The sequence below is a fragment of the Pleurodeles waltl genome, chromosome 1_1 (assembly GCF_031143425.1).
Source record: "Pleurodeles waltl isolate 20211129_DDA chromosome 1_1, aPleWal1.hap1.20221129, whole genome shotgun sequence".
Lineage (NCBI taxonomy): Eukaryota > Metazoa > Chordata > Amphibia > Caudata > Salamandridae > Pleurodeles > Pleurodeles waltl.
In genome coordinates, this window is record NC_090436.1 from 139,128,513 (window position 1) to 139,135,702 (window position 7,190).

The following is a 7,190-nucleotide window of genomic DNA, read 5'->3' on the forward strand; positions in this document are numbered from 1 at the left end:
TATTTAAGCTCTCGCTAAACTTCATCATTCTTCCTACCTGAACACTGTTCTTTCTCTCTCTCTCTCTCACCTTTATATACCGCTCTCAGCTCTTTCTATCGCTCACCACTCGCTTCCTCATCTCTCTCGACCTCACTTCTCTCTCTCAAAAGAACTACTCTCTCAATGCTCCTGTCTCTCTCTGCCTAACTTCCCAATTTACCAGTGGTGAGTCACCATTGCAAAGAAGCATCCCTTGCAATTTACCGATCATTCTCTATCATTACCTCCTCCCTGATCTCCCTCTGCACTTCTGTTTGTATTTCACGTCACTCTTCCTACTTCACCTTTCTCTCTTTATACATCTCTCTACCTCAGCTCTGCCTCTTCCTCTGTCTCACAGCTCGCTCTCTCCCCTGAACTCTCTGCATCAACCCCACCTCTCATTCTTCCCTTCACCTCTGCCTCTCTGCTTCACCAAGTGTCTCTAGGCACGTTATCTCTCTATACTTGTCACCCCTCTCTCTTCTTCTACCTTTCTATCTCACTGTTCTCTTCACATGACCTGCAGTCTATACGAGACTTCTCGTTTCTCCTCTCTCTAACCGAATGCCTCTCTCTCTCTTGCAGCTCAATATACTTTTCTCCTCTCTGCCTCTCACTAACAAGCCTCTCTTTCTACCACACCTCCCAATACCGCATCCCTCAGTGTATTCCACCCTCTTCCTCTGTGTGAATCTTTTTACTGACTGCATTTCCACATGTACACACAGCACACCCTACAGTCATATTAAACAAGCACATTCTTCATGTGGCGTACAGAGCTATCAACAAAAAGGCATCAGCACTAGGTGCAGAAGATTAAATGGACATGATCTAGAAACAGACACAACAAAAGGTAGGAGGCGGGTGGGGGGAACATTCCCAGTTAGGGAGCATCAACAACGGGGTCCACGCTCTTGCTTGACAAATGTGGGAGAAGTGGTTTACACTAGTACAGTGGAACAGTTTAGTGAAAGAGTGCATCAGCAAATGTTATGTTAAGGTGGAACTTATTCAGGGTAGGGTGGTAGGTGTTACAGACAGCTGCGTGGGGTGTGGAGGGGGGGCTCGCAAGCGCTGGACGTGTGAGTGGTGGAGATGTGGGCTCTTGGGTGGTGTGGTAGTAGGTGCTGTATCCGCCTGGAAGTCAGCCAAGATGGCTTCCCAGCTGGCAGCAAGCTGGTATTTACGTAGGCCCTGTGTGTCCTCAACCCCCTTCCATTTTAAATTCCTTTTTACTATCGAAATCACTATGTATCTACCTCACTCTAAAAACTTGCCTATCTCTGTTCCTCTCTTTTTGTAAGTACCTGTCCTTTTTCTACCTCTCTGCACCTTTATTTCTGTCTTTCTCCACTTCTTCTCCCACCTTATGTCTCTGTCTGCCTCATCCTTCTAAATCACCTGTCTCTAGCTCCATTCTCCCTCTACTTCACCTGTCTTGCTATGTAGTTCTCTTTCCACTCCCTCCCCCTATTTTCTTCTGCCTCTTCCCATTTCTCTTACTCAGTGGAAACGGAGGTCTCTGTTTAGCCAGAACAAAGTACAAAAGGAAAGAGGAGAGGGGTTCGAGGCAGAGAAAAGGGACTTATCGAGACAATTTACAGATTTCACCCAGTGGAATGGCAATACATCCTCAGAGCAGAACTTTGCTCTTCACAGCTGCATGGAGAACTGCAACTGTGAATGGGAATTTATTTGTGATTATTAAAAATCCGCAATTAAAAATATAATTTCAGACTCTGCAGCACGTCTTCTTCTAAAATTGTGAAATACTCAACTACAGTTCCTCCAGGTCACTCTTAACATGCCGCCCTACAATGAGAGAAGAAGGCTAGAACCATGTGCAAAAAACCTTTGGTATTATTTTAGTTCGCAGCGGCCGCACAGCTTGAACTTATGGTTGCACCCATTTAGTTCAATATTCTTTGACTTCACCAGGGCTTAAATTAGCTATTAATAAGTAATACATTAAAAGCTATTGAGAACAGAAGGCTTCAATTATGTCTTACCTGGGGCTCCCAAAACCTCAAGATGGCCCTTACCAGATCCTGCAAGATCTACTTGCCTTTAAAAAGTAGGGCAAATAGAGTGGTAATCAGTCCAAAGTGCACAACTGCTGCGCAGGACACCCATCTGATTTCAAAGGTAGCAACCAAAAACATGAATACCCAAACAGTCTACGGAATATAGCACGTGGTCTGTGTTTTTGAATTCTTTCAAAAATAAAAGAAAAAATTTGAGCAACATCATTTTTTAGAGGCCACCTTGAAGCTGTCCTTCTCCAATACTTGAACCAAGGCACCAAAACAGGTTTCCCTCCCTGCCTTACCTCTATGTCCCTCAATTCAGTTGCTTTCTCCCTGTACCTAATTTGTGGGAGAAAGTGTGCTGGTGCCAGACGCTGTTCTCAGAAGCTGGTGGCCGGTGCACTTAAATGGCGGGGCACCGAATACCATGGCTGCTAGCCAGGCACTCACTGGCCCCCTTTTCTCGCTTGTGCAGGTTCCTGCTTTCCCCCTGACTCTCCCACAGTCTTTCTGATTTGTGTGTTTTTACCTCCCTTTCACTAGGTAAATATCAGATGCAGAAAAAGAAGTGCCGGCCCCCAAAATGGGTGGTGGTGGATCCACCGACAAACACCGGCTCAAATTAAGCAGTGCGTCCCCACTTATTTATCTGAAAATATGTAGTCTCTCTCCATGGAGTTCGAAGAAAATAAGAGGTGGCTTGCAACCCTAAGACATTCAGAACTCTTCATGTGGGCACCTGCGGAAACTATTACCAAGGTTCCATTAACAAAGAATAAATAGCACATTACAACCATTATTCAGTTATGTTATGCTATGTACCTCTGCTTTCGTCTATTTCCCTAGAGACAAAAGCGAGTTCTCCATTTCCAGTGAATTAAGGGAATTCTCTACAGGCACCAGCATTTCTGGCACAACTACACTTGTGGAATGACAGCTTAATGTACTTCTGTTACAGATGCTGCAGAACATGGGGACTAGTGAGGTCACCTGGTGGTGGAAAGGAATGCAGGGAAAGATAGATGTTCATTTTTACAAGTCAGGAAATGAAAATCACCCTTACCTATTATTGATTAAAGGATATACATTTGACAAAACATTGTATTTATTTTATTATGTGCATGCAACATAAACACTGTTTTGGAGGAACGGGGCGGGTAGCAGTGGTTTAACTAGAAACACGCCACGCAATCTGATAAAGGGTTTCTCTGTACCTGTGTGTAGTCAATGAAAACAGTCCAGAGACTGGGGGTGTCCTTTATTGAAGCCCTTTAGCTATAGGATTCAATCTTGCAACAACAGGTCAGATGATAAAATCTTTAAATAGTCCAGTTATAAGCACATCTGCCTTAAGCACCCATCAGAATGAAGGCAGATATAATGCAATCATCATTAAGGTATGTAGAAATCTCGGTGTCTATTTCAATTCTACAGGCTATAGCCTAGGAGGAAAAGATAGGTTTTCAAGATTTTTCTGAAAAGTTCTCTTTGAGCTCTGAGGAAACGGGTAAGCAATTTCAGAGTTGATCCTTGTTGTACATGGGAGGGTCTTTCACCAGATCTTCTGAGTTTGTAGAGATAAATGAACAGCAGGCTTCTGGGGGCTGATGTCAAGGGTCTCAGAAGCCGGTATGGATGCAAGGCTCTCTTGCTCTATGATGGAGCGTGCTCATGAAGACGAGGGTGGACTAAGCACAAGGTCTGAATCCTGGTTTCTCTGGTACCGGAGGGAAGTGGAGCACCCTGAGGCGATTACTGACCTGTAGTCCAACTATGACCTAAACAGCATCATTTTGGACTCCTTGTAGTTTGATTAAACCCTCATATGGACGTCAGCATACAGGGTGTGGCAGTAATCTAGGTTTAAATGAGACCAGAACTAGAATTGAAGCGTTAAAACGATCTCTGGGGGAAAGGAATACATTTTTCAAGACAGCATCCACTTGATGGGCAATGAAGGGATCAGTGTCATATAAGACTCCCGTGATATGAACTTTGATGGTTGGTGTAGGGGTGTTGCCCCTGGTGCACTTGCAAAATAAGAAGGGTTTGTAAAGCCCATTAGGGTTCTCTCGATTTTTGGCTGCTAAGGCTAAATTAGGTTTGTTGCATCTAGGCATCATGTAGGCGGCATGCCAATTTCAAAGCAGTTTTTGTTCTATTTTGATGTGGATCTCTGTGACGTATGAATACATCTGGGCCCGAGTTAGCTGCTTTCAAGAAGTTTGCGAAACATCGAGTTCGGATGAAGGACTTTATGCCTGAATCAGGATTCTGAGTTGTCCAGGAGAACAACATTTCCTAGTGTCTTTCAGTGTGTTTCACGAACAAAATGTACACTGAGAAAAGTGCCAGGAATGTGGAATAACGTGGAGAATGGTGCACATACAGCGATTTCCACCTTTCTAAAATTGATATTAACCTGACTTATTACAGAACCTTTGTGAAAATGATTCTCATTTTATTTATAAATGAAATAAGGTACCAGCGAGGTAGAGGAAAGGCTAAACCCAGGATGTACATATCAAACAAAGAATAGTGTGTAAATCGAAGAGAGAAATGGTGTGTTTCTTGGGTCATATAAAATTAGGAGTGACAATAAGAAACAAACGACAATACATTTAATATCTGTCCTTTATGTAATATCAAAATATAGCTAGGATCCAGTAGCAAAATCTTAATTGTGGATAGATTCAGGATCTCAATCTTCACAGCTGAAGTTACAAGAACTCTTAAAATCTATGCTTAAAAAATAAAAAAGAAGCCACCCATGCAACTTCCTTCCACTTTGATGTTCTTGAGGCTGCATAAGCATCCGGTACGCATTCTGCAGCGCTTTTCTTGCACCGACCCTGTCCCACCTAGCGACACCATGGTTGCACCATATTTACAATACGACGCACCATGGCGCTCGTTCCCACAATAGCGTCATAATGTACGATGCTACTGTGGCACTTTGCTGGATTAGTGGCATAAACTATGGCGCTAGTGCAGTAAAGCACTAGGGAGGCCCATAGGTTCCTACGGGCCCGTCACTTTAACGCCTGCCCTGAGCAGGCGTTAAAAATGACGGAAAAATGTTGCAGTGAAATCTTCTGGATTCGCTGCTTGGGAACGCCCCCTTTCTATACACGATACCTGACGCAGGTATAACGTGGTGCAAGGGGTTACAAATTGGCGCAATACTAGCATTGTGCCCCTTTGTAAATATAGCGAAAGAGAATGGCCTCCTTAACGCCACATTAGCATAAACAAATAATGCTAGTGTGGCGCTAAGAGGCACTAGGACCTTGTAAATCTGGCCCTAGATGTGTACAGTCAACAAATTAAACAGTTCGACATGGCACCCCAGCCTCCCACACTTGCATGCTTTGAAAGTCTTACAAGTTGATTGTTTTTATTTTTTGTGCATCGTAGTAAGAAAAAAGCCAAAAACCTTTGATTTTAAAACAAAAAAAGCAAACAATTCATGCTCACGTTGAGTGTAGATTTACACAATTTCTAAAATCACAAATGCTACCAAGAGTACTTCTGGAAACTTGTGACAGTTACAAGTTTCCAGGACTGCTCCTTGATACTGTTTCTGAATCCTTAAATTTGTCTTCTGAAAGCCAGATGTGCATGTGTAATTGCACTTAGTATAAAGGTCGTTACACAAAAATACCTATGCATTAATACAAGTACTCTTTTCTTTTTTCAGTGTTTAACTCCGAATGGAAATATTGTTCCTCCTGGAGGAATGCCCCACCATACACCACTACCAATCTGGGAAATATTCCCACCGTGGAAGGAAATTTACACATGTATTCCCACCACAGAAACAAGTTTGAGAAATCTGTGAATACCGACAAACTAAGGGATTTGTGGGACCTGCCCCCAGAACACCTATTGCCTTCCCACTAGAGCGGATTTCCTTATTTGCAGTTTTGCACCGTATTGGGATAATATTATGCAACGGGAACTCCCCTTATGAGAGCGTACAAATGGCTTCTCGGATGAGGACCAAAATGTTCAATAGTTTTACCTAGTTCTTTTAGTTTACATGCATGCGAATCACTTGTTCTTGAGAGTTTTTATGCTTGATTTGGTGGAACTGAGTGATTAGCAGGTAAGGATCGTCTAATCAGTGCTTGCTGTTTCATAGCTGATACTGTGAAGGGACCAACTGGCCACAGATCCCACCCTGCTTGACTTTTGTGCATTTGCTGGCATGTTTGCTTTGTCAACGTGTGATTTGCTCATTCACTTTTAGAGATTACAGATGGTTGGTTTCCAAGATTGAGGATGCTGTGTTCAAAGGGTGTATGTTGTAAATGAATTAATGTGATATTATATGATGAAATAGAATAACTCAATTTGAGTGTAATGTTTTAACTAGTGGATTGTAAAGAAAAGTGTTATCTCCTAAAAAGGACGTTGTACTCCCAGGTTTTTATTCACAATTTCTTTACCTTTCAAGGTAAGAGCTCCACCATTCGTGGCCAAGCTTCATTGTGACCAATCAGAGAAGAGTACCACCCCTCCGCTATAACCGCCCTTCTCTTTTACTCTAATCAGTACCAAGCCAGGCACAACCCACTTCCCACGATCAGGATGGAGGACGTGAATGAGATTTGAGTGTCCCAATCCCCTCCATACTATACCCTGAATTAAGAAGGCCCAGAAGAAGCATGTTTTAGTCCAGATAAAAAAGGGGCAATATTTTCGCAAATAACACAGACCTGCCATCAAAATCATGTGTTCAGGCATGACCAACAGATAGGGAGCTGAACACCCCAAATCTAACCTTTGCAAGGTTGACACAGTTACCAGAAACACTGTTTTATATGTCAGTGGAACACAATGGGATAATAGGAAGGGACTTAAAAATAACTCTCTGTAACATATTGAGCCTCACTGTCATGTCTCAAGGTCGAACCATTCTCTGTGGAGAATAGAAGAAGCCACCTCAAGTGCACTGCTCATGATAGCAACTGTGTAGTTAAGCCTCATTTCGATTCAGAATGCATGCTTGGTTTGCTTAACTTTGACACCATTTGACGGATCTGCAGAAATCATTATAGTCAGATATTGTATGTAACTATGGACCTCATTTAGAGTTGTAAGGAACTGAACATCGTGTGTATTCATTCCCTAACA